Source organism: Suricata suricatta, chromosome 6, assembly GCF_006229205.1.
Source record: "Suricata suricatta isolate VVHF042 chromosome 6, meerkat_22Aug2017_6uvM2_HiC, whole genome shotgun sequence".
In the NCBI taxonomy this organism is placed as follows: domain Eukaryota; kingdom Metazoa; phylum Chordata; class Mammalia; order Carnivora; family Herpestidae; genus Suricata; species Suricata suricatta.
This window is the reverse complement of record NC_043705.1, coordinates 51,026,769-51,053,843: the sequence shown is the minus strand read 5'-3', so window position 1 is coordinate 51,053,843 and position 27,075 is coordinate 51,026,769. Positions and strand designations below refer to the sequence as shown.

General features: G+C 46.4%; 1 long non-coding RNA gene and 1 other non-coding gene across 4 annotated transcripts; both read right to left on the bottom strand.

The window, feature by feature from the left end:
- Positions 1-8,912: 8,912 nt before the first annotated feature.
- On the bottom strand, positions 8,913-25,676 carry LOC115294272. Of its 3 annotated transcripts, XR_003909796.1 has the most exons (4): positions 25,285-25,676; positions 24,825-24,890; positions 24,129-24,256; positions 8,913-9,085 (listed from the first exon to the last, which is right to left on the bottom strand). It is a non-coding gene; the product is annotated as an uncharacterized LOC115294272 (long non-coding RNA). The 3 variants fall into 3 exon arrangements; XR_003909795.1 differs by lacking the exon at positions 25,285-25,676 and having other exon boundaries at positions 24,825-24,936; XR_003909797.1 differs by lacking the exons at positions 24,825-24,890; positions 25,285-25,676 and adding an exon at positions 24,483-24,608.
- LOC115295014 lies at positions 13,301-13,516 on the bottom strand. The gene has a single exon (XR_003910254.1). It is a non-coding gene; the product is annotated as a small nucleolar RNA U3 (small nucleolar RNA).
- Positions 25,677-27,075: the final 1,399 nt, after the last annotated feature.

Below are 27,075 nucleotides of genomic sequence, written 5' to 3'. Positions count from 1 at the left end.
TATCAAAATTGAAGAAAGGGATGCTTGGGTGGCTCAGCTGGTTAAGTGTCTGACTTCAGCTCAGGTCATGATCTCGTGGTTCATGGGTTCGAGCCCTGCATTGGGCTCTGTGCTGATAGCTAACTCAGAGCCTGGAGCCTGTCTTCAGGTTCTATGTCTCCCTGTCTTTCTATCCCTCTCCTGCTCTCTCTCTCTCTCTCTCTCTCTCTCTCTCTCAAAAATAAATAAAGCATTTAAAAAAATTTAAGAATTCAAGAGAGGCAAAGCAACTTGTTCCAGATGATAGAGCTAATTGATAGGACGGGTCTGGTTTAAAAGTTGGTGCCATGCCTTCCCGCCTCAGTCTTTGCTAATGTAACTGTGTCTCCTGCCTGGAGGGCCCCCACCCTCCACCCCACCCCACCTGCTGTGCAGCATGTCCTGTGGAGTCTGCTTGTCACTCAGGCCAACTGTGGGCAGTCTTCTTCAGGCCCATTCAAATCCCTGGGAGCTGTGGGAGCAGCTGAAGGAAGAGACAGACAAAAAACAGTCCCACCTGGTGTTCACAGAGAGCTGGGGGTCCAGACTAAACTTCAAGGACTTCCTTCTGTTCAGACGGCCGTCCCCCCGCACCCCCCACCGCAACCCCCTGGCCCTGGCTCCTCCCCGTCAGCTGTGAAGAGCTCTGACCTCTTCCACCCCTGGACCAAGCCCTCCTCCTCTGTGCTTCCATGGCAGCCACTCTCCACACTTAAGACGTAAGAGGCTGTTTCCTTGTCCCTCAACAGCCCAGGAACTTCTTGAGGGTACTATTTGATATTGTTTGATGCTCACTTTTGCCGCCCCAGCTCCTCACTCAGAATAGACCTGAACTGAAATCTTTCACATAATTCAATACCATGTAGAAAGACACAGGAATCAAAGAGGAAGCCAAAAAGACCAGGTTGGGAGGTGAGATGCAGGGTATGGGGATGGAAATACACGTGTCACAGAGGGCTTGGGAAGGGAGGCCTGAGGTCTTCCTGAGGGGTGGTTGCCTCATTTTCATGGGGGATCAGAGTAGGTTAGAGGAAAAGGGTCAGTGTAGACCATGCCTCAAGGTCACGAGTCAGGCCCCACCTTTCCCTAGAAGTCCATTCTGCCTACCTCAACCCCACAGACCCTTGGTTTGTCTCCAACCAGCGTTTTCTCCCTGCACAACCTCACAGATGAACTTGCCCTTATGTGAGATGACTTTTGACTTGCATCTTGTCTTCCAAGTAATAATAGCCCACCCTCATAGAGCACAGTCTATGTGTCCAACACTGTTCTTTTTTTTAATGTTTTATTTATTTTTGAGACAGGAGAGACAGAGCATGAGCGGGGAGGGGAAGAGAGAGTGGGAGACACAGAATTGGATGCAGGCTCCAGGCTCTGAGCTGTCAGCACAGAGCCCGACGCGGGGCTCGAACCCACAAACTGTGAGATCATGACCTGAACCGAAGCCGGATGCTTAACCGACTGAGCTACCCAGGTGTCCCTGTCCAACACTGTTCTAAGCCTGGGTATATATTCAATTATTTAATCCTCATAGTGACCCTATATAGAAGGTACTATTTCTCTACCCTTTCTACCAAGAGAAATTGAGGCACAAAATGATTAAACAAGTAGCCCTAAGTTCACACAGTGGTAGGGCCCAGATTCAAACCCAGGCACTTTGGTGTCAGAATCGATGCTTGTAACCATCCTAAGTGGAATGGAAGCCCCTTAAAGGCCACATTTCCATCCACCTGTCCTTCCCCACAACCCATGGAAAATGTCAGAATCTTAGTATCATCCCTACAGAGCAGTAGGCAGTAGGACTACTGACTATATTACAGTTCAGGTTAGGGGCACATGGGCTTCATAAAAGTGTTGCGTCCCCGGGTTTCATGACCAAGGCCACTTTAGGTGTAAACCACAACTGTCTTCTCCTTACCATCTTCCCCTTTTTTCCACTCTATGCGACTTATCATCCTGCGGTGAGGGAAGAAAAGCAGCCCTTTCTCCCAAGGAGTGTTGGTGAACTTGCTGGCTCTACAGGAAAGGTGGTCGGAGCTGTGCCAGCCCATGTCACCTGCAGGCTAGATGTGGACCCCAAATTGAGGGTGGCAGAGCAGGCAGGTTTTCCCAGGGCCGGGGTATCCCGGGGGTGCTGGAGAACTGGGAGATGCTGTTCCCACTGCTTTGGGGGTGGGGGGGGGGAAGCAGGAGCTTCTTGAAGACAGATGGAGATTTACACGGTAAATTACTGCCCTTTCATTCACTGATGGTTTCTTAGGAAGGAGAGGAAGGGAGAGAGAGAAAAACAAGAGCTGGACCTCCTGGGGCAGCATGAATTAAGCCTTGGGTGACAGGAATTTCTGCCCAGCTCATTCCCCCGCCCTCCAAGTGCACTACAACAGAGCCTTTTCTCACACGCTGGGCATTTGGGGTTTGATTTGTGTTAAGCACAGAGTTAGTGCCGGAGTGTTTTGACTCTCATCTGTAAGTGGGTCATGGCATTCTACTGTCATAAAGGCAAAAACCAGCCCTAAACACTACACTGAGAGCAGCAAGGTTATCACTTAGCCGCTTAATGCGGGGGCTGGCCCAGTCACTCCTGCACACTCTGCTCCCTCAAAATTGAGTCAGGGTGATTTACACCAGGTGAGAAGTAAAAAGGCTGCTTTTAGTTATTTCACTCCATGTGCCTCCTACAGGGTGGCCAGCTGGGGAAACACCGTGTGGGCTGCTTCGGGTTTTCGTATTGATTTGCAAAGGCTCCCACTGATCCGAATGTCATAGCTGGTCTGGTATTCAAAGTTGAAATTCCTCGATGCGGGTCAACTGTCTTGTGCAAACGGAACCTGATGACAGTCTCTGCCAAAGAGCAAGTATGAAGTCTGATTCTAAAGTGACGTGACAGATCTTCAAACAAAGAAATTAGAAATTGCGTATTTGCAGTGGTTACCTGTGAGGTCGACACTGACATTTTTCCTGCTCACAACAGCTTTGGAATCTTTTTTGGCAACTCCAGAACTTACAGTACCTTCTTTTTTGGCATGCCTGAGAAGTAGCAAAAGTTTGTTTTTCTGAAGGTGGGTTTAAGTTTTGAAAAATGTCAAAGATAATTCAAAGCTACGTCTGGTGAATCAGGCCGATTATCAGGGTGAGTGATATCATTTGATACTTGAAGCCAAAAAGCATAGTTATGAAGTCATGTATCCAATGTCCTTCCTGGACGAGCCCTGAAGACCTCCAAAAAGAATAGGGCTGTTTTTAGGCAGTCATAGCGTCCTGCATTATTGATATCAACTTTGAAGGGCCAGTATTTACTTGGCTAAATAGGTTGTGAATGACTTATTTAAAAAAAAATCAGCCTTCTTATTTAAAATCGTACGTATTTATATAAAAACGCCTCCTCTTAAATAACCATGTGATTTTTTGTTGGTGTATAAGCTTATTACCTAGCGCTGTTTTTCCTGTATTTATCATAGGCCATTAATTTATTTCAATAGCCCCAACCATTGCTCCTGAGTTTTCCTTGGCAGCCGTCCAGTTCCTGAATGTACTGCCGAGCAAGGAGCAAGTAGTTTATCATAACAAGGGGCTAGGATTATTGTTGGGAAAAGCAGAGGGAGGTCACGTCTGCACTGCTGCCCAGGCCAGCTGAGCTGCAGGCGAGAGGCCGGAATTCGCTTTGGGCTTCTTTTCTGTCCAGTGCCGTCTTTCGGAGAGGTCATCCGTGCTATTCAGATCTTCTGTGGTTTACTGAGTTCTCCTCTGTGCCTGGTATCCAGCTGGGCACCTCAGAGAAGGGGAACGTGGCTGTCACCCTCGAGTCAAGGTGCGGGAAAGGCAAATACCACGAAGTACGTGCAGAAAATACTGTAGGCTTATGCGAAGGGAGAGATCTGACAATGGAGACAGAAGGGGCCCTGAAGGGGGCGACACCCAAGACACAGCCCTCAGAGGGTGGTGATGGCCAGCTGGCTGGAGTGGGGTTGGTGCAGGACCCACGGCCACCCTCCCTTCCGTGGAGAGCGGAGGTACCAGCCAAGCACTGACAGCTGGGCCAGTTATATGTCTGGGATTACAGCATTAGGTGAGAAGTTAATCACAAACATGAATCAGCCTTGTTTTTTCCTTCTTAGCTCGGCTCCCGAGCTCTGCAGGGGACTGGGCAGGGCCCCTCGCTGGATGTACAGGAAGTCATACTGGGGGGAAACATGAAGCCAGCCATTTCTCACCGGAGCCAAGCTGTTACCTGTGTCTGGAGATTGCAGGGGGACTGACTATGCTATCTCAGGGCAGAATCCTCTCGGCATGGCCGGCAGGATGGAGAACTGTTGCGCTGGCCAGCTGACTTACTCGTTTCCACCCTGGCTGTGCCCACTGGGCAGCTTTATGAGTCAGGGAGCCCCACCCCAGCTCTGAAGCTCCCCCTGGGCTAAACTGTACCTAGGTCAGAAACCCCTCCTGGCTAAGGTTTCTGCTCTCTCTCTTTTCTCCCAGCCCTGAGGGGTCAGTTTATATAGAAAACCCACTTCGCATCCAAACCAGCAGGACTAGGTTGAGATGAGTGGTTCTGCCAAAACCCCCTCCCTCCCCAACCCACTATAGGAATGTCCCATGCTCTGGACCTTACGTTCCCTCGAATTCGTACTGCTTCACCCCTACAGTCATCCTACAGCCTGATATTTACAGGGGAGTAGTCACAAACACCGCTGAAGGGGTCAGTGTCCTTTGTGCTGGCCCCCCCCTGCCCTCTGTTTACAGATTTGGTAAACGCTGCCCATGGTTGTCTCCATGCTGACCCTACAGGGCAGCCATTCAGCGAATGCTATGCTTGGCTCAGAGTCATGCCATCACGAAGTATTTTCCTTCCTTCTGAATTCCGTTTGTGAAACCCTCAGCTGCCAGGAGTTCTTTACAAAGAAAAGGCCTCAATGTCATCAGAGGGAAGTAATCCTCCCCAGAATCTTAGTAAGTCTCAGTAGGTAGCCAGGACGGCAAAGTATTTCATTTCTTTGTTTCTTTTCATTTTTTTTAAGGCATTAAACTTACTGCCTACAAGTAGTTAATCAGAAAGCTTTAGTGACTTGGACTTCAGAGGTGATTACACAAGCCCACAAATGTTCAAGAAATTCTCTGAGTTTGAGTGTCACATCTATTTATGTAGCAAAAGGGATCTGATTGTTTTTTCCTTCTGTCCCAGAAAGGTTTCATCTGGGAAACAGGCACTAGGGAGTGCTAGAACCAACAGGGTTGGTTGGTTGCTAAAGCAAGTCAGTCCCACCACTGGCATCAAAATAAAGGTGGATTGGAGGGGCTTGATCCAGAAAGGAGAACTTGCAAGGTGGGGGGAGGGGCATGGTCCAGAATACAGCAAGACGGGTAGATGGAGATCAAGATGGATCGGGAGAGGACTGAGTAGGGGTGGGAGGAGCACACAGGAAAGACATGAAAAACATTCAAGGAGCTGTTCTCCCTTCCAAGCACACAGTGTGGCTGCAGGAAAGGGTCGTGTGCGACCTGAGCCCAGTGTGTCCTTTCAGCCGAGATAAATATACACCAGAGGTTGTGCACATACCGTACCCCCAAAGTCAGAGTCGCTTATTACCGTTAAAGCCCACCCTCACACCTGGGCAAAGGCAGAAAGCTCGCACACAGACCCACACGTACACCCTCACGTGAAACATGAATAAACAAGCACACTGTCCAAAGCTGTCTCCTCTGTCTGTAACAGACTGTAGGGATCTTCGCTCAGGCTTCTCCTGGTGTCTTTCAAAGCAAATTGTTTGCTCAGATCTGTTTGGACTTTCAGCACAATTGAACACATTAGCAGACTGGCTTAGTGGGGTTTGCCAGGCTGTGGGACTGGCAGCCTTTGCTGGGAGAAGGGGCATGTGGTCAGGAGACCTGGTGCTGGAGGAGCTGGGCGAGGAGATGCAATGGGGGTGGGCAACTTGGGGGATCAGCGCCAACACTTATGAAAAGCTCTGTGCCTTGTGGGCATAAGGCCAACCTCAGGAACCTGATTCACAAAAGTCCCCATGGAAACCTGATGCCTCGTGGCTGCCTCCATCTCAGCCCTGGGCAAGCCAGTGGTGGAGCACTCAGTGATGATGTTGGACGGGGAGGCCTGACAGACGGCACTGGTCAGATGAGACTTGAGAACAGGCCCCTGGGAAACTGAGGTCATTCTAGATTCTTCAAAAGCCCTGCAGGTTGGCCAACTTCTAACCCAAATTCTTACTCCTGCCCACCTGAAAGCCCCCAGAAGATTTCACCTGAATAAAGCCCACCTCAGGGCACAGTACTTTGCATATTCAACAGCCAAGGATTTCCAGTAAGATGCAATTAGCTTTCTAAGTAAAGGAACGAGTTTTTTGGGGTTTTTTATATGTATCAAATTTCCTTCAGATTGGATTCAAGTGAAAAAATTAGTCTTTTAATTCTGAAGGATGATTTTTTAAAGTTTATTTACTACTGAGAGACAGAGCATGAGCATGGGAGAGGCAGAGAGAGGGAGACACAGAATCTGAAGCAGGTTCCAGGCCCTGAGCAGTCAGCACAGAGCCCAACACAGGGCTCGAACTCACAAACCCCGAAATCATGACCTGAGCTGAAATCAGATGCTTAACCGACTGAGCCACCCAGGTGCCCCTGAAAGATGATTTTTAAAAATACTAACGGACATCTCTGTTCAGAAAATAGAAGTGACTTTCATGAATGTTTCAGCCACTCTCCCAAATAGTTCCCTTTTATTCACCTGGTCTTTAGACATAAAACACACATTTAAGTGCCCTCATTTATAGTGAACTAGATACCACAGACATCCCCCCAGCCCCCGATGAGGGATTGTTGGTGTATGGAACCAACACGTCTTGAAGACTCACGTTCAAGGAAATGTCAGAGTGGAGGAAATGGTGTGCGGTACACAGCCTTCCGGCAGCTTCTATCACCATCCATCCTGTTCAGTGATGGTAGAGGAGCAACATTCTACCCATGGGGAATCAGAGCCCTTTCCAGAGAAGCTAGAGGGCTTATCCACCAAGGGAGTGATCTGGTGCCAGTAACTGAAAAAATGTTGCAGAATGTTCAGTACAAAAGTGATCTGCTAATGGGCCTACAACGCTCGGAAGACCCAGCACTGTTTCAGATGTACAAGAAGCAACCAGACAGCTCAGAGCTCCATCCTCATCAAAAATTTATAAAACAATCAATCCATTCCATATGTTTCTGCAATTGGAAGAGACTTTGAGTGTGTCTAAATGCTGATGAGAAAGAGCTAGTCACAAAGAAGAGAGGTTGAAGATGCAGGAAAGAGGACAGCCAATGGGAAAAAGACTCATGAAGAGGCAGGAAGCTCGAGTCACGAAGAGGCACCGGGACTGGTCATAAGCAGGGGAAAGGCAGCCTCTTTCACTGTCCCAGGAGGGAGCTGCCAGTGGGTTTGTAGGTTTGCCAGGAGTACAGGACTCTGAGACTGGACACCCTCGCATCCATTTCTGCATATAGGGAAGGGTTTTTCTCCCAGATCACCCCAGTATTTTTGCAAGTGCAACACTGGGACTGTCCAAGAGGGAGGAAACCATGGTGAGATGTCTGGGCTCTGAAAGGAGCAAGGTTATATGACCAGTTCCTTACATTTGTAGGTTGGGTTGTTTGTTTTTCCCCTGAAACGGTTCACTTTGGAGTGCTTAGGGTTAATCAGAGAAGCTGGAAAACATTCTGGGGGTTATCATCTCGAAAAGTGCCCAGAGAAGACAGGTTCAGCAGATTGGGGAGGCAGAGCTCCCTGCCCAGGAAGGTCTCTAGGGGCTGTGAGGAGCCATCAGCCAGGCCTGGGTGTAATGCCTCCCGCTCAGAAGGAAGGATGCCAGGGGAGCTGCTGCCTCACACATACGGTGTTCGACCCGGAAATATCCTTCCATTGTGAGCATGCAGATGATGCCCGTCCTCCATCAGTTTGAAAATGAAAGCACGTATACCCAGTTTGTTTCAGATGAGAGCTTCTTACACTTAACGGTTTGTTTTTACACTGCTTCTCACAGACCTGGCACACAGCAGTCACAGAATAAAAACTCACTGAACAAATAGATGACTGACTATCTGAAGGACAGTTAAGTACCCGTAGAGTAAAGATGGGAAAATAATTTGGAAATGACTGAAAATCCGTTGATTCAACCCTTAGGGATTAAAGGTTGGTTTTACATTTAACCTAAGGATTTGAAACCCTTAACCCCACCACCTGTGCCCTGTTTACATCTTACTTATATAGCCTTTCAGATAGTTTTTTTCCCCTATGGATACATTCTTTTCTTTCTCCCCATTGTATAGGAAAAGAATCAGGCAGCACATCTTAACTTGTGAACTCTTATTTTCTTCTTAGCAGTACGTTGTAGACATCCTTTCCCAATGTCACTAGTTTATTTAGATTTCAATACGAGGTAGTGATAGTGGGTGACATGGGTAGACATAAGATCCCTACCACGTGAGTGTGAGATGCTAAGAGAAGAGAAACCTGGGGGACAGCTGCGTTTAAGGGGCGGGCAGGAGAAGAAGGACCCACAAGACCCTAGAAAGTGGGCCAACAAAGCATAAAGAAAAAGCATGGAGACACAGTATCACAGAAGTAAAGAAGGAGAAAATTTCAAGGAAGAAGAAGTAGGCAGTGGCTCAAACACTGCTGAGAGGTTTCAGAAGCCAAGGGCTGAGAGGCAGACTTTGATTTAGCGAAAGGGAAGGGACTCCCTTTACATTTTCCCATGTGTCTCAGTTCTTCCTCATGTTGTGAAATAAGGAAACAGCATCTTGTTCCATCAGCAGGAGAGGGGCATTCCTTGTGATGGTGTGAAGACTGTGTTTTGAAAGAGCATTGGTTGGAATTGCATTTCGCTGCATTGAAGAGAAATCAAGACACCAAGTCTTAACCCAATGGATTTTATTTTGCTTAGTTAAGGAGAAGTTTTGAGACAGGCTATCAGGAGCTGTTATAAATGTTGACCCTCAGACCTTTGGCTGTTTATTCCACCATTCTTCCTGTGTAGGTTTCATCCTCATGATTGCAAAGTGGCTGCCCTGCCTCCAGCCATCATTCCTACCAAGAAGAGAAAAAGACATGCAACATTCCCATATTATCTGAGTCTGTCCATTTTCATCAAAAGCCCCCACCCTGTAGACTTCACTTACAGGTCATTACCCCAAATTGGGCATAGAGGAGTTTGGGGATGTGAGTATTTTCACCTGAGCACATTGCCAGCCATTTCTTCTGGCAAGGGAGGAGAGAAGCGATACTAGGGAAGCAACCAGCAATCTCTTCTGTGGGGTGATTCTGTGAGAAAGGTTAGGCTTGAACCTAACAGCATGCAGCCTTCTTAGATTTATTACTTTTCTTTGTGAGAGACAAAAATATGAAAGCAATCCATTTGATTCTAATTCTAACAGGAAGTAAGAATAAGTCACCATCAGCCCTGGGCTAGTTTTCCTCATAAAGTGGGGGGCACTTTGAGGGATCCATGTCCCCTAGACCTCTGTGTTCCAGCCCTTTTGGTTTTACTGACAGGGCCCCCCTATTTTTAAAAATTAAATCCCACCTTGCAAAAGTAGTTGGAAAAATCCAAGCACCGCAAGTTGCCAGGAAACCTGAGGGGCTTTATTGGGTGAGTGGTCTGGGGCCTGCAGGACTGAATTTCTCTCTCCTGATGACAGACATGCCTGAAACCTGTTTAATCCCCAAAGCTGTGTGGAGCTGGGCAGAGTTTCAGCTCTGAGCTCAGGGCCATACCCCACCACAGGCTGTGGCAAGTTCTGACGAAGGGCTACTGCCAGTTCTCGGAGGTAAAAAGAGAAGCCCAACGCTGAAGTACAGAAAAGGGCTTTCGACCTTTCTTCAGTTGGGCGGCAACCCTGCTAGAGCAGTTCCATCTTCTCTGAGAACCCTCTGCCCTCACCCTTAAGGCTTTCTCCCCGGGGTCACTATTTTCAGCCCCACGAGCTGCTGGGGGAGGGGCTGTACGCCGCAGCCTGTGGGCTCCAGGGGTCTGTGGGCGCCAGGGATCTGTGGGTGCCTCCAAGCCCCCGCCGCTTTTCTGCCCCCGTATGCTGCCCGTCCCCCCTCATTGCCCGAATGATATCTTTGTTCGCTAAAATGAGCGCGTGCCAGATGCCATTCATCTAAATGAGCAAGTGCTTTCTGGGCCTGGGCCTGGGCCTGGGCCTGGGCCTGGTGGAAGAACAGCCGAGCAACGCTCCGTGAGCGCGCCAAACCCCGGGCTGCTGGAAAGGAAAACCCTATTGTTTTAGAAGGACCGCATGTGCCCGCTCGTGGTCAGACACCAGGAAGAGGCAGAGTCGCACAGCAAGATCTTCATGCCTGTGCCGGCCCTCCCTGCCCGGCACCCTCCAGCTGAAGACTAGCCGTGGTTCTGGGGAAATTCCATTCTGTAATTCATTTAAGCAGGATAAACAGAGCTCCCACTCTGGAAGATTCGGCCCAGAGCACAGGGCGCTCAGAATGTACACGAGGTCTCAGATGTCCATGGGAAGCGTGGAAGAAAAGCCGGGAGTCAGGCGACATGACTTGCAGCCAGCCCCGACACCAAGAGGCCATCAGACCTCAGTAAGTGACTTCATCTTGGTCTCTCATCTGTGAAGTGGTTCGAGCTGTGGGGAGCCCTGAGGGCTGCAAAGGCTTTTTGAGTTTCCAGACATTTGATTTAAATTTCATTAAAGTGTTTTTCCAACTGTATATAAAAAAAGAGACACAATCAAATATGACATGTGCCAAATTTTAACCCACTAAAGACTGCCAGTGTGTTCATTTTGATGCCATATAAGCACCTCTTCGTGGGGGAAACCCTGGAGTAAAGCTGTCTTACATCTGCCTAATGGAAGAGTATCAGGAGGTTGTGAGGAAAGTTATCTTAAAACAAACTAACAACTGTTACCATGTGCAACTACTTATCTGAATGCAGATTTTTTTTCTTGTCAATATTGTGCAACCAACTAGTTCAGAAATAGACTAGATGCAAAGGCAGACCTGACTGTTCCTAACCACCTAACTTCACTTTGGGAGGGTCAAAATAGCCTTATTAGTCTTGGGGGATATAGCCTGTGATTTAACTTCTTTCTAACTTCAAAATGCATTCATAGGAATAAAGTACTGCTCTTATTTTCTGTGTAGATGTTCTAATATGGTTATTTTACTAAACAGTTGGAAAATTGTTAGAGGAAAGACTGCAAAAGGGGCCTACTGCTTTCTGAGTTTTGGTGGCAGAATGCCCAGTTGTGGGTCAGGCAGTCCCCAAGACAGGATTCCTCAGGCCATGGGCAGCCGGGGGAAGAAGAGGTTGGGGGGCTGGGGGCTGATGAAACTTTGCACATATCTAGTGTTAACTGGCAGCCAAGCCTTGGAAGGGGATTTGGGTCATTTCTAGATTGCAGGAAGTTCAGGAACCCACAAATGGGCACAGAGAAAGATGAGGCCATGGCCTAGACAGGGAGCGAGCACATCAGACTGGTTGCTACAAAGTGGCTATGGGGCTGGGGGTACGCTGGGAGAAAAGAACAGAAACCTGGGGACTTTTAAGAGAAACCTCCTAGTGGGTAAAGCTTCATCCTTAGTCCTTGCTGCTGATTTTGAAAACTTATCTGTGTAGGACTTCAGGCAGACTTGCTGTCTATTATGCCAGGAGAACCTTGTTACCTGGATATTTGATTCCCCTCTGCTGGGAACTTCAAAGAGCACAAATAATCCCCCATCACTGCCCCTTCCTTCATTCAGCTAGCAGCTGAGACAGTGGTTCTCACGGGATAGGAATCACCTGGAGAGCTGGTCAACCTCCAGATTTCTGCCCCCTCTCCCACTCAGAGATTCTGATTTACTAGGTTTAGTACAAGGCCTGAGAATGTTCATTTCTTGCAAGCTCTCAAGTAAGCCTAATGCAGTTGATCCCTGAGCCACACCAAGTATCGTGAATTTAAATAGTGATGGGACCCTCACTGCATTCAACATGGTGCAGGGGGGCACTGAAGACAAAAGAGGAAATCCTCAACTGAATAAAGGGAACTGAAAGTCATCTTTCATCATCGCAATCAGAGATTTAAAGAGAATTCTTCAATTGGGATCCACAGAGGATGGAGGGGAGAAATCACAGGGACATGGAGAAATAAGGTAGGGTCCTGGCCTTGGTCCTATATTGCATATAGTTGTCTACTCAAGAGAGCAAAATGAAGATGAAAAGCAAGTTCAGGTCAAGAGCACACTCTTGCAAAATGAGCATGCAAAGTGAGGGAGAAAACACAAGTGCCCATAGAGCATTCTGGAAGTTGGGGCTAACAGGCCATGGTTATCTGAGCAGGGTGATGAGGCACTTCTTGAACGTTGGGAGGAGGGGTGTTCATGTGATGCCAAGAGCAAATCTTACCCCATGGCTGCAAAGAGACCTGGAATTCATCTAGTCCCAGACCACTGATTCCTTCCATTTTCTTTACACTTCTCTTATTATTCCCACAAGGAATACCTTTCCTTGGCCAAAGAGTTGCCATGATATGTCCCTATCCCCACCATTGGTTTAAAAAGGTATTCTATGGTTTAACAGGATCTCATAAGCAGCTGCTGTTCTTTGATAGAGCAGCTGAGGAAAAAGGGCTCAGGACAGATCTTTTGCCAACATAGTGGTGAGTGTACCTCTGTTATTTCAAATTTGCTGCTGAAATCCCATGCCCAACCTTTTGAAAGAGACAGATGTCCTACAGTTCAGGATGCTGTGTGCTGTGGCTACCGTAGCGGAAATCATATGACTCACTTGTATAAACATAATAAACGATTTTCTTTCTCTCATAATGCAGCCATAAGCATGAAAGCTTCAAAGTATATGTATTTGGACCTATAAAATCCTCATAACCAGCCAAAGCAAAAGGAAAAACTCTTGAGCATTCGGAACTTTAAAAAATGCATTTTTGAAATGACACTGTTGGAATTGAACATTTTTTCTTCAGCAGAGTTGAACTCCAAAAAGGAAAACAAAAACTAAGACATAAACCAAATTGCCTTTAAGAATTATCTTGTGGCAGGGTTATTTATTTTACTCGGAAAAACAAACATAGAATGTGTTTGCACTGAGTGATCCATATTTACATATGGTGGAGATAGTACTCAACTTAAAAAAAATAGTACAAAATCTCATTGGAAGTCAGTGTTAGGAACCAAGAATACATTTTCTCAAAGAAGAAAAATTGTTATACGTGGTAGAAAAAATGCAGGATGGGGCCACATAAGGCTACACAGCCCATGATTTTTTTTTTTTTTTTTACCACTCAGACGGTATCCCTTCCCTCTTCCTCCTCTAAAAAGAGGAGAAGAACGATCATCAATGACAAAAGGCAGCTGCACGAAACAACACCCAAAGTCGGCTTCACGCTCAGGAAGGGACACTGTACCTCCTCCTCGTGGTTTCGGGTACTCTACACGTTCGGAGAAACTTCTCTAGTAACGAACTATAGAAATGATCCCTGAAAGTATAGTCTACACAGCCCATGATTAAGCTAAAGAATAAGTCAAAGGATGCCCACCTGGGCTATGGAGCCTGACTTTATGAACTGGGATTATGGGGACAGGAGACTAGGCAGAGAAAAGTGACACTTCCACCTTTGCTGGGTGCCTGAGTGTTGGAAATGGGATGCTTAATGTCTTCAAGAAAATGCATTTTAAAAAATGTTCATTTATTTATTTTTGAGAGTACAAATGGGGGAGGGGCAGAGAGAGAGTTGGAGACACAGAATCTGAAGCAGGCTCCAGGCTCTGAGCTGTCAGCACAGAGCCCAACAGAGCACTCAAACCCATGAATTCTGAGATCATGACCTGAGACGAAGTTTGACACTTAAATGACTGAGCCACCCAGGCGCCCCTCAAATAAATGCATTTTTTATTGAGGATCCTGTGTGCCAGACATCATGCTGGATGAAGGGTTGTAGTGGACAAGACTGAAAGGTCCCTGCCCTTGGGAAGCCAATATTTTAGTGGGAAAGATGGATAATCTAATAAAGAATTATAAGTGGGAGCTTCTGAAATCATAGGAGCCCCTAACTCAGACTTGAGGTATGAAGGAAGGCTTCCGAGAAGAGGTGGCATCTAACATGAGACCTAAAAGGGTGAATAACCTAAAAATTAGCTAAGTGAGGGGAGATCAGAGGGTCAAGGGGGGAAGGAAGCCCTCTCCAATCAAAGGCATCTGTATGGACAGAGCCCACAGAACGTGAGACAGCAGGCTGATGGGGGTCGGGGGACAATGTGATGCCTTCCGTTTTGGAAATGTTGGCTGAGAGGTCTGTGAGATGTAGGTTGTTCTATAGACAGTTGGGTAGGGACTTGCAGCTCAGCAGGGTGGTCTGGGCTGAGAGTACAGATGTGGGAGGCATCTGCATGAGGCTTGTGGGAGGGGAGCCAGTCACCCAGGGAGAGAAGGACCCAAGAAGCCAAGAAAAAGAGCCAAAAAAGCAGAAAGGGCTCACCAAGGTCAAGGGCTTTAGAAAGGTCACATAAGCCAAAAACCAAAGTTTCCATTGTATTTTGTCACATTGTCACTCGAGCTAGATTGAGGTCACTGGGAAGGCAGTGGAGGTGGGATCCAGCAGGCAGAAGACTTGGCCCCAGCTGGAAGGGCAGTGGGAGACAGGTAGACTGGCTGGGCAGGGGCCGGGCAGGCTCAGGGCCGGGGGAGAGCGTGCAGTGCAGGATGAGTAGTGAACTGGTGAAAGAAAACTAAGTGGAGGGAGGAAGACGGTAAAGAGGTTTGAGGAAAGGGAAGGGCTCCTCCTCAGTTCCCTAAGCCTGCCTCTTCCCTCACCCTCAGAGTGCCCACCTGCTTCCTTAATCTTCAAGTTGTGTCCTTGGAGCCCTACCTGCTGCTTTGCTCCCTTTACAGATCATCAAAATTCCCACTCCTCAATCTAGCCGTCTAGCTATGAGAAGGGGAGCAACCTGAATGAACGCATTTATGCTCAGGTCAGAATGACGGGTGGCTCATAACCCTATCTGAGACAGTTGCATTTCTCTGGAAGGAACCTTGTTCACCTAACTAAACCTCTACTTCAAAGGTCTTCAAGGAAAGGAACAAATGCAGCACACAGGTTTAGGCAGCGGACCAGGATAACTATCTGGAGTCTGCCTCTATACCTTTTACCCACAAAGCGATCCAAAGGACAAAGGCTAAGGAAACAGAAAAGTCTGCAGAGAAGACCTTGTGCAGCCAACTTCCTGATGTGGATGGAACAAATTTCTGCATGCTCTCCCAGCTCTGCCTCCTCCAGGCATGAGAATCACCCAGAATCTGGAGATCATCGCTGCTGAAACAACCAATACACTGAAGCCAGCTACCAGGGTGAATCTAGCACATCAACTTCCACTGTGTCAGACTCACATTAGGTACCAGGCTTAAGGTATAAAGCAATGTGCTGTGACAGTTGGAATTGACCTTGCAGACAGTGTCCACAGATGACAAGGGTAATAATCTGCAATAAACCAGCACTAAAGCGCTTTATTGTGTCATCTGTTACTGCAGTCTGGGGCACTGGAACTGTTAAACTATGTTGAGGACAGAGAAGTGTTTAGTCCTCCCTGTCTATGAGCTGTATACAAAATGTGTGGGACTGTGCGAGTGCTCCCTGATCCTTTGGACCCCAGGGGTGCACTAGCACACAGAGAAACTCCACTTTTTAACAACCCTGAAGTCTATCGGCTTCTGTGTTCAGATACAGAGTTATAGATCTTTGCATCTTGAATCAGAAACAATTTTTCAACATATTTTATTGATTTTTTTATGTTAAAAAAAACATGCTCATTGAAAGGAGGTTGAAGGCCCAAAGACATAATGAAAGTTATCTCTGATTCCAATCTCCAGGGCTAGTCCCTGGAATCTATTTTGATCCATTTCATTTCAGTCTTTCACATTTGTCTGTTTTTCTGTGTCTCTCTCTCTCTCTGGCTCTCTCTCTTTCATTAGGGATCGTATCTCTGTATAATTGTGTATCCTGCCATTTTGACTTAACTAAATCAGGAAATGTAAAAGCAGTAACAGACCTTTATTTTTCCACATTTTCTCCTCTACGTCTGTCTGTATCTTTCCCTCTCCCCTTGCCAGTATGTCTTTATTTTGGAGTATTTCCATTTTTATCAAAGTTCAATTCAAAATGTAAAACAGTTTATGCTTTTTGAGTTTTATTTCCTCCCTACACTTGTTAAAATAGACCAGTAAAAAGAAAAGTTTTCCAGATTATGATAGATCCCCCTCCAACTATATAACTGGTTCAATTTAGAGTCTTAGGATAATGATCTGCCACCATATGTGGGTTATAACTTGAGGTTTGCATAAAAATGTGTCTTGGATTAAGTGACTGTGCCACAGTGATGGGGAACTGGCTTGTTTCTAGGAAGTTAAATATGCCTGACTTTTGCTTGATGCAGTCACTGGAGCTTTCTGATGAAGGCAAATAAAACAACCAATTAGGGCCGCGACTTCAGGTGTGGTCTCTTCCCAATCGAGGTGTGCTCTGTGTTTAAGAAGCTTTTCTACAAAGAAGGCATAATGCCTTGGAAAGCAATTATCTTATTAAAGCCTACACTTGTCTGGGGAGCTGAGGTCAGCCACAAAGCCATTGGAAAAAAGAAGTTGTCTGGCATAGAAAGCAGTTTCTTTGGGCGGGGGGGTGTCAGTTTGAACAACTGTGCTTTTGAACTGAGTGGCCATCCTAGACCACGAGCCCATGTAGATTAAACACAGAGCAAACCTCAGGACGTGACCGCCCCCTTTCCCTTTACATCACTCCCATTTCAAAACAAAAACAAAAACAGAAATACTTTAAACTTAGCTTTCCAGAGCCAATGCCCTCCCCTACCAAACTGTCTGTTACTGCTTCTGTTTGGATTATTTTCATTTGGGTTGTGTTTTCTTGACCGAAGGCCAGGCCCTTGTCTTTGTGTATTTGTAAAGTGCCATGTCTACTTACTAGTCTTTAGAAATTACAGACAAAACCAGGAATGCAAAAGACACTGGCAGCTTTTCTGAACTGACACTCTGCCCGAGAACCAGAATAGAGTACTTTTATAAGGCAATACTGAAACATTCTAATTTCAAGAAACTAAATTAAATCTACATTAGCTGAAAATGAAACCATTGACAAAGTGTTTGCCCCCCTGCCTGGCTCCCTGTGACGCCATGTTAACGGGCTGTTGTTTTTCAATCAGTATAAAAGGGAGCACATCCTTTCTGGCAAGTGAGCTTCATGACAATTTCATGACAATGATAGTTGAGTTTAGACTTCACGCCGCCCTCTGTCCTTTTTGGTGCCAACCTCCTAGAGATCCAGAAGTTTGTTGGGCATGATGGTTTTCATCTTTGACATGAATCTGGCTGTGTTCAAGCTGCAGAATTTAGGAGCCACAGGAAAGAGAGCCCATCTTTGGAGAGACACAGAAATGTGAATATTTGGATTCAGTTGAGAGGTGCCTGAGGCCAGGTCAGCGGAGCAGAAACAACACGGAGGCAAAGCGGACGAAGCAGGATCCCTTCCTTCCCTTTCTTCCTTCCTTTGTTCTTTTCTTTCTTCTTTCCTTCCATCTCTTCCCCTCCCCTTGATGGGATTAGGTATAAAATATGAGGTCTATAAAATCTTTCTTTTTTAGAAATATTTTTCCTGTCTCCGTAGAAATAGTTTCATTAGATATTCTCTATCATTTAATAACATACTTGTGAACTAAAAGATCTAAGCGCTGTATAAAATCGGCCGATTATGCTAAACCAGCACGTCTGCCTGTATTGTGCTTGTCATTAGCCTGAAAAGAAAGGCATTTAAAACCCATACTTTAGAAAGCATTTGAGTGCATTTGTTTGGTATTGTTTTTGTTTTTCAATAAAGTTTAATTAGTAAAAAAAAAAAAACCTCATTCTTTCCCTTCCTTCTTTCTCTCTCTCACTCCTTTCAACTGAATTTTGTAACACATCGTGTCTTCCTCACTTAGACAATAGACATGGCTTCAAAAAGGCAGAAATAACTTGAAAATAACTTTTGAGATCTCCGTGTCATAAACTTTCTTGCTCAACCAAGTTTGTAAAGTAATTCATATATAAGGTATGGGTTGAACAACAGAAGAGACCTTGAAGGGATCTGTGCCTAAATGTCCCCCCTTCCAGGACACAGTGGTGATCCCAGAGTCCCCAGAGAAGTAGACTGGACTGTCCTAAAATGAGCTGGCAGCTTTTGGGCAGCCTATGTCACCAGAGTGCTCGGCCAGTCCCGGTTATGGCACAAGGAGGCCAGGAAACTTTTAGTTGGAAGAAGTGTATTGAATTTAATGACCCAGGCAAGAGCAGAGGTCATTGCAACAGAATTCTGAAACAAAATCATTCCACATGGAACACTGCTGTCTCTTTCTCATTTAAAAAGCCCTGGAAAATCACAGGCAGAGCCAGAATATAAACTTAGAAATTTTACTTTTCATCTTAGGGATCAATAACTAAACTATTTAACAACATGCCCACCTCAGAAAAATCAGGTTGGAAACTTAACGGTTAAGCTTTCATCACAGATTTTGTTCCAAATGTGCTCTGTTGAGGGAAAGCAGTTAAAATACACATTTCCAAACAATTGTGACTACTATAAGAGGTTTTTTTTATGAGAACATTGTTTAATACAGTCACATTTCATTTCTAAAAATAGACAAATAACAAAATGACTCACAGATGTTGATTTATGAGAAAAATAGTAAACTGTATAAACTGTAATGTATATGAAGGAAGGGTAAGGGCCCTCATTAAAAGCCCTTCCATAAGAAGCGCCTCCTGCTCTCTGACTTCCCAGGAAATTCCTAGTCACGACTGGACCCCCGCACATGATGGACACCAGGACGACAGCTGATGACGACACAGGCGTCCAGCATGATGCTCTTTGATGGGAGGGAGCCCAGGGAAGGCAGATGTTTTGAGCTCGCAATTCTCCCATCCAAGTACTAACCAGGTTCAACCCTGCCTAGCTTCTAAGGTCAGCCGAGATCGGCGGGTTCAGGGTGGTATGGCCATAGACTGAGCTGGCAATTCTCAATAGGTGGTCTCTATCAGAACCAGCTGGAACACAGCCTAAATGCAGATTCCCAGGCCTCATCCTCGAAACTCAGATTCTCTTTGGACCCCAAAAATCTGCATGTTGAACTTGCACTCCAAGTCCTTCTGCAGGAGGACCGTGAATGATACTTTGAGAAACGCTCCTCTGGGAGATCTCAGGGAAGCCATTTTCCTACTGTCAGAACTGTGCCCTCATTTTGCCAATCGGGGTTCATTCAGCCCTTCCAGTGGTTTTTACTGATACCTGAGGGAGTGTTTAATATCCACACTTTGGGGAGCCACAAAGTCATTAGAAATGACCAAGCCCACATTATGGATTGAGTCTGTAAACTGTTTACTATACAATTAACTTAAGCATAATTATATAGATCAGACTGTCATTAATAGAGAGTGTGGCTCTGGAAATACACTAACCCTGCTGAGCTATATTATAATACTGTCAACATCCTCACTGCCCCTCCTGACTCATCCCCACCCTAGTGCTTGTCCCTGGGAGATGGAACTTCCTGCCCCATTGCAGGGGGCCTTGTTCATGGGACTTGTCTTGACCAGTGCAGTGTGGGTGGAAGTGGTGGGTGCCATTGTGAGCAGACGCTTTGCAAGCCATGGTGTGGTTTTGCCCTCTCTCTTCCCTCTGCCGTATGGGCAGCACGTCCCACCCAGGAACTGCTCCCTTAACCTGCACCTGAGCGGGCAAGACAGATGGCAGAACCCACGAGTTCCAGGAGTGGGAAATCAGCCCAGCCTGCTTTCCTGCCGGAGGCTGAGGAGGTGTTTGGTACTACCGTGTAACTCGGTGATCCAGCCACTAGCCTGTAACACGGCTGCTCATTAGCCCTGGTGAAATACTAAGCCAAGTGTGGCTAAAGGAAAGGTCTTGGTCTTCAGTCTGTCTGGAATTTTCTTGTGTCATCTGAATTCTTTGTGTTCCACACCAGTGTGTGTGTTTCCTTTTAATGGAATATTTCATATTAACTGCAGAAAATTAGAAGTCATCTTGTAAATGCTCAAAGTTCAGGGTTGAAATACCAAAACTTCATCAGCTGTATCTCTGTAAGTTAACCCTAACTGCAAAGAACCTAGGAAGTCCCCTCCACTTCCCGTATACTTTGCAGAGTAGCCTGCCACCAATTATGGACGTGCAGGACCACATTCTATATGTGGGGGATTGCAGCTTCTCGTCTCACTTTCCGTGCCACACATGCTGTGTGTCTGTCTTAGTGTCTCCGTGAAGCTGTGGCAATGAGAAATGGTATTTACTTGCCTCCACTTTGTGGTGAGAGGAAAAAAAAAATTCCACTTGAGACCAGGCTTTTAGAGCTCCATATGGGCTTCACAATATTTCCTGTATAACATTATCAAATATCTCTGTGAAAACTGGAATTTTTTTGTTTAACCATTTCATGTCTCACTGTGTTAAGCCAGTGTCTTTGCATTATTGTCAGAACACGCCTACGAGTTCCAAAGGGTGAGAGAGGAAGGGGTGTACTGTGGCTAGTTCACTGAGAATTTTCCAGAGGCCAAGCCCATCTCAGCTCTAGGGCTTCAGGTACCAACTTTTTTGCTTATCACACCTATATTTTGCCAGGTCAACTTCCAAATTTTCTAAATTGTATTGGGCTCACGCCCTGGGGCTAGTTTAAGCATAGACAAAGGAATTTATTCAAAGATAGTAGTTTGCAACTTGTCCTTAGCATGGTCTCATAGCAGGAATTAGAGAATTGGTAGGAGCTGGCCCAAATTCTCACTCTCCAGATCTCTCTCCAGGTTCTGTGATCTCCACCTTCCCTTGCTCTTCAACCCCTATGATGCCCACAGCTCCGGAACCCAAAGATTATAGTGCTAGCCTCAAATACAGGATGGATCTTTCCATTTAATCTCTATTCTCATGCTCATTAATTCAGCAAATAGTTATTGAACACTTACTATGTTCTAGTCATGAACACTTATCATGTTTTAGGTGCTTGGGATATGTGAGGGTATGAAGATCCCTGTGGGGTGAGAGATGTTCCAGAAATATGGTGGTCAGGGACCCAACCCTATAGATCTCAGTAAGGAGTCATTGTCAGCTGGGCAGACACCCCAGAAAGTGACACTTGCACAACTAAAATGAAAACGCAAATGGGAAAATTCCACCTTTTTAGTTCACCCACATGGACATAATCTCGTACAACATTTTTCATTTACACTCCAGCATTGCGTTACAAGCCTTGTGCTCTCACTCCTTGTGGGTTCTCTTTACTCAGAGCCAGGTTGGTGATTCATGCTATTAATGACATTTCAGAGAAGAGCAAAAACAAACACACAAACAAAACAAATGGGAGCAGACAAGAAAGGAGGTAGATGAAGTCAGTGTTGCTTGGGCACCACTCCTAGGAAATCTTTGGAAACCGATGGATTCCTGAAACATGGTCAAGTGACCACCAGAGTTCACTTTTGGAATGAATTAATACTTTTCTCACAGGGTCTCTCAAAGCTGTCCCAAAGCGACACTATTTTTGTAACAAAGTCTATGTAGCTTTGTTTGCAAGGAATAGAAATAGATGGCGCCAGGAGCCACTGTTCTAAACCTTACTTCTTCTGCTCCTTGTGGCCAGTTGGAGGTTTACAGAGCTCTGGCATGAAGAGTTACTTTGTAACTGAAAATATGTATTTGGTTTTGATGTTGGTAGAGTGAAAACAACCTGACCCAGAACATGAAAGGAGCTGCTTCAGCTCTACTGTGGAGACAGTGCAGCCAAGAGGTAGTGTAGAAGCAGGAGTGAGAATAGAAATGAGGTATTTAGTGGACATCGCGGCAGAAGTTGCTGAGAAAATCCTAGAAACTCATTTCACTGGAACATGCAGTGACCTCATCACCTAAAGAGTGGTTTCATTTAGAGAAAGAAGAAAACGGTTGGGAGTGGTAAATTAGTCCAATGAAGAGTGAGGATTGCTGACCCCTGTGCCCATAGACACACATTAACCCAGCAACACCCAAAATGCACGTGAGCCTCAGGGGTTACTTCACAGAGCATCAGATGATTGATTTCTAGGGAAGGGAGGAGGTGATTCAGGCAAAGAAGATCACCCAGGCAAAGACCTAGAGGCAAGAAGTAACACAAGCACAGTTTGAGGGGCTGTGCATTTTTTCTGGCTCACACTGGAAGGCAGGGAATCTGAGGAATGAGGCTGGCAGAGGTGGGCAGTGTCGGCTTTGTAGAGATTTGACCTTCTTCTGTAGATATAGGAAATCATTGAATGGCCTCATTTGGATTTTGGTTGTAATTGGGAGACGATGCGAGGTTCTCACTTTTTTTACATGCCTTGCAAATAAAGTACTGACTGCCCTTTTGTTCTTTCAAGGATGTTTGTTCCAAGAATCCTAGCTTCCAAATCATCCTTGGAAGACAGACATAGTGATTCTTTGGAGCAGAGAGCAGGCAGCTTTGCTTACAGCCTGCTCTCAAAGATTCAGCTTCCCTTGGGGTGCCTGGGTAGCTCAGTCAGTTGAGCATCCAACTGTTAATTTTGCCTCAGGTCATGATCTCACAGGCATGAAATCAAGCCCACTGTTAGCCTCTGCCCTGAGCGTGGAGCCTGCTTAGGATTCTCTCTCTCCCCCTCCCTCTGCCCCTCCCCTGCTTGCGTGTGTGCTCTCTCTCACTCTCTCTCTCAAAAAAAAAAAAATAAAATAAAAAATTATTCAGCTTCCCTAAGCTTATGGGCTCTCAGCTGAGACAGAATCCCACTGCACATGCAGTATCTGCCTGGGCCACTCCATGTTGCGCCTCCGGGTCTTGGGGAAGCAAAGGGAACTGAGACGAATGTGGAGTTCAAGCCGCTTGCTATGCTGGGACTTATTAAGTCCTGTGTATCTGACCCAGGAATCTTGTGTATTCTGTCAGCATCCATGAAACTGCTGGAATCCAAGCTAACTTGTTAGCTCCCAAGTAGGGTAAATCCTAGAACCTACATGGCTCTCAACAGCTGTATGTTGGTCCAATGGTACGCAGGCTGTTGCAGTAATCCAGGTGAGAGATACATTCCTTAACTAGGACTGTGAAAGTAAGTATGGAGAGGAGGCAATAGATCCCAGAAATATTTAGAAAGTAAAATTGATAGGACTTGTGATGGTTGGGATTGGAAGAGCTGGAGAAGGAGAGAAGTCCTAGATGGTTCCAGCTTCTAGCTCGAATGTTTGAGTCATGGCTGGAGCTTCTGACTCCACTGGAGCTTCAGTGTTATACGGTTTGCCAACCTTTGAGGTACATGTGGAACCTCTGGGTGTTTTGAGGAGCTGATGGCCAGAAGATACCTTAACAGTGTATGTCTGAAACTCAGGGAGAATGCCAGAGCTGTACAAGCCTTGGACGGCCTTGGCCTAAGACTGGTGAGGTAGCCGGCCTCCAAGATCTCTGTCTCCTAGTATTTGTTCTCTTGTGTAGTTCATCCTTCAGCTATATGAGAACTGGTCTGTATAATCAGTGAGAACACAGCAGAAGTGATGGGGTGTGGCCACCAAGCTTAGGTCATAAAAGACACTGTGGTATATGCCTTGGTCTCTTTCTTGATCACTTGCAAGAGGGGAAACAGGCTGTCACCTAGAGAGGTCCATGTGAATGAGTCACTGTGGAAACAGATCCTCCAGCCCCAGTGGAAATTTCAGAAGACTATAGCCCGGGCTGACACGTTGATTGCAACCTCCATGAGAGATCCTGAGCCAGAACTACCCAGTTGGGCCAGTCCCAGATTCCTGACTCTCAGAACACAACTATGTGAGATAATAAATGTTTGCTGTTTGAAACTGCTAAATCTGGGGGTAATTTGTTACACAGCAATAGAGAACCAATACAGGTGGTAACTGAGGTTGTGATCTCCTTCATCTCCTGTCACTCTCAGCAGATAATCCCCATCCCTGGCTTCATAGAGCAAATGATGCCAACAGGCTGCAACTCTCTCCACACACCCCCTCCATCACTCCCACCTCAAAACATATTAGCTCTGCACAACACTTCCCTTTCTCTGGTCTTAAAGAAGACTCACCTGTCTGGATTTGCAGCAAAATAAAGGCTTTTCCATCCTGCTCTGTATATTAACTTCCCAGGGCTGCCATCCCAAAGTACCACAAACTGGGGTGGCTTGAAACAACAGATACTTCTTCTCTAATAGTTCTGGAGGCCAGAAGTGAATCAAGATGTCAGTAGGGTCATCCTCTCTCTGAAGGATCCAGGGAAGGATGCATCCCTGGCCTTCCTCCCGGCTGCAGGGTTGGCCAGAACTCCTTGGCTTGCAGCCACACAAGTCCTGTCTCCGTGCATCTGCATGTGGCTGCCTTCTCTCTATACCTGCCTCCTCTCTTCTTATAGGGACAGCAATAATACTGGATGAAGGGCTCACCTTACCCCAGTATGACTTCATCTTAATTTGTGTCTTATTTATATCTGCAACAATTGTGCTTCCAAAGAAGGTCAATTCTGAGTTTCCAGGAGGTAAGACTGCAGCATCTCTTCTTGGGAGCACAGTTCAACCTATAACACTGTGCAAAGGAGACTGCAGACCCTTCCTAGCACTCGTCTTACCGGCTCCCCTGTATCCACATCTGACACGGCCCACCACACTCCACTCAGAAGCTCCCCAGCAACCCCACCCTGGCCCTTGACTTTCAGAGCACCACACTCTCCATCCAACTGACATGACCACTCTTCAGTCCTCTCTCCTGGCCCCTCCTCTTCCACTCACCTCTGTCATGGAGGTCTCTGGAGCTCACTATTTGGCCTTCTTGTCTTCTAAAGCTACACCCTATGGCTGGGGGGAATTTACAGCCTCAAAAACGCACCAGATAGAGGAACCTCAGAAGCCACCTGTCCCAAACTGACCAAGCTCTTGATTTCCCCCCTGTACTTCTTCCTCTCTTGTAATTTCCTTTCTCTGTGAATTTTTCCCCTGCCCCTGGGCCCACAAGTGAAATCTCTGGGGCTTATTTTATTGTTTTCCTATCCTGTGCCTGAGTCATGTGACTCTTATCTCCTAAAGAACTCCTGGATCTGGTCCCCCTGGGTCTCCTTCGGCCTGGATTGGGCCCCCATCATCTGTCATCAGACCAAAGCCATGCTCTCTTTCCTTGTCTCCCACCCCTGCCCTGCCCTCACTCAGTCCTCCACACTGCTGCCAGAATGCCTCATCACTGGTCTCATCAGACCTTCTTGCTTCAACTCCTCAGCAGGTCTTCTTTGCCTTCAGGGTACAATCCAAAAATCTTTCCATGGCCACAAGGCCTGTCACTAGATCCTGACCCTGGCTATCCTCTGAGGCCCACCTCACATTAATCTCCTAATCTCTTGTCCCTCCCACCATTTAGCCCAATCTCTAGTCACACAGGATGACTTTCTTCAGAGCTGCTGAGTTCCTTCATGCCACGGGGGGCCTCTGCCTTTCACTCTCCTTCTTTGAAATCTTGGTGAGGTGGCCTTGAGATTGCACCTCTCAGACCTCCCACTACAAAATTAAACTGTCTTTGTTTGCCAATAACGTATCTGTCTATGTAGGAAATCCTAAAGAATTGATAAAAACAAAACCAAAAACCGGTCAAACAAAACCCCTTCAAACTGTGTGGCAGAGCATAATGTGACTATACAAAAGCCTTATCTCTGATTCTTCCTTATTCACTATTAGGCAGTCTTAGTAACTCCTCCTCTGGCCCTTCAATATACTTGTGCAGACCTGTGTTCCAGCACTTTCCACACTGTGAGGTCATGACTTGTTGACTGGTTAGCAACCTGCCTGGTCTGCCAGATCTTTGCCAGCAGGAACAGGTGTGGCTCAGACCCTTCTCTGTCTAGATACTCCACACCTTTCCCAGTGCATACAAAGCCTGAATTGTTGGTTCAATGGTGGGTGCTCATGAAGAGAGAGAGGGCTTCCAAAAGCCACTTGGTAAAAGTCTCATTTCACCTACCATTTTCTTTTTTTTTCTTTTCTTTTCTACTTTTCCTTCTTTTCTTCCTTCCCTCTGTCCCTTCTTTCTTTCTTCATTTCTTTCTTTCCTTCTGTCTTTCTTTCTTTCATGTTTATTTTCTCATTGAGAGAGAGAAAGACAGAGGTGCGAGCAGGGGAGGGGCAGAGACAGAGGGAGACACAGAATCCAAAGCAGGCTCCAGGCTCTGAGCTGTCAGCAGAGAGCCAATGAGGGGCTCAAACACACAGACTATGAGATCATGACCTCAGCCAAAGTCAGATGCCCAACCCACTGAGCCGCCCAGGGTCCCCTCACCTACCATTTTCCAACAAAAGCTCTTTTTGCTAAAGGAAACGGGAAATGCATACGATAGTCTCAGTCGGGTCCCTTCTCTCTTGAGAAACATTCTTTTGCTTCACTCTTCAGAAACGTCCAAATCTGTGCTAGAACCAACTGTGCTAAGACAGTACATTTCCATTTGCTATGTTGAATCATCTTAGAGACAGCCGGCAAATGATTAGAAGTCAGTCCCCAATGTCTATATGACAAATATATGACATCACATCACATCTGGATTCGAACATTGTCTCAGTCCTAATGTCAACAAAATGGCTTTTGATATGATTTCATGCTGTATGGAAAATTGTTGCCAAGTGCCATACCAGATGAACTGCCAAAAGGCCTCAAGAAGAGGAATGTGCCAGCAGTAATGAGTCTGTGTGGACGTTGAAGGGGTGTTGTGAGGGAAGCTGGAGAGGGGCAGCAGCGGGCCCTGCGGGAGCAGGTCTTACAGAGAGTGAAAGTGGAAGCGTGCTGTGTGCAACTTCTCTGGCTGGCCCTGCCCTGGCTGGGGCTCTGAGTCGACAAACGTGTCTGCTACACTCATTTGGGGATTTACCTTTGCAATTCAAGGTGGTGGAGAGCGAAGAGGCGGCCTGTGTGGGGATCACCCTTGTGAGGGGAAGCTACTTTATAGCAGTCTCCCAATTTCCTCTCCATGGTAATTCAGGCCAAAAGGAAGACAAGTCTGTCTCC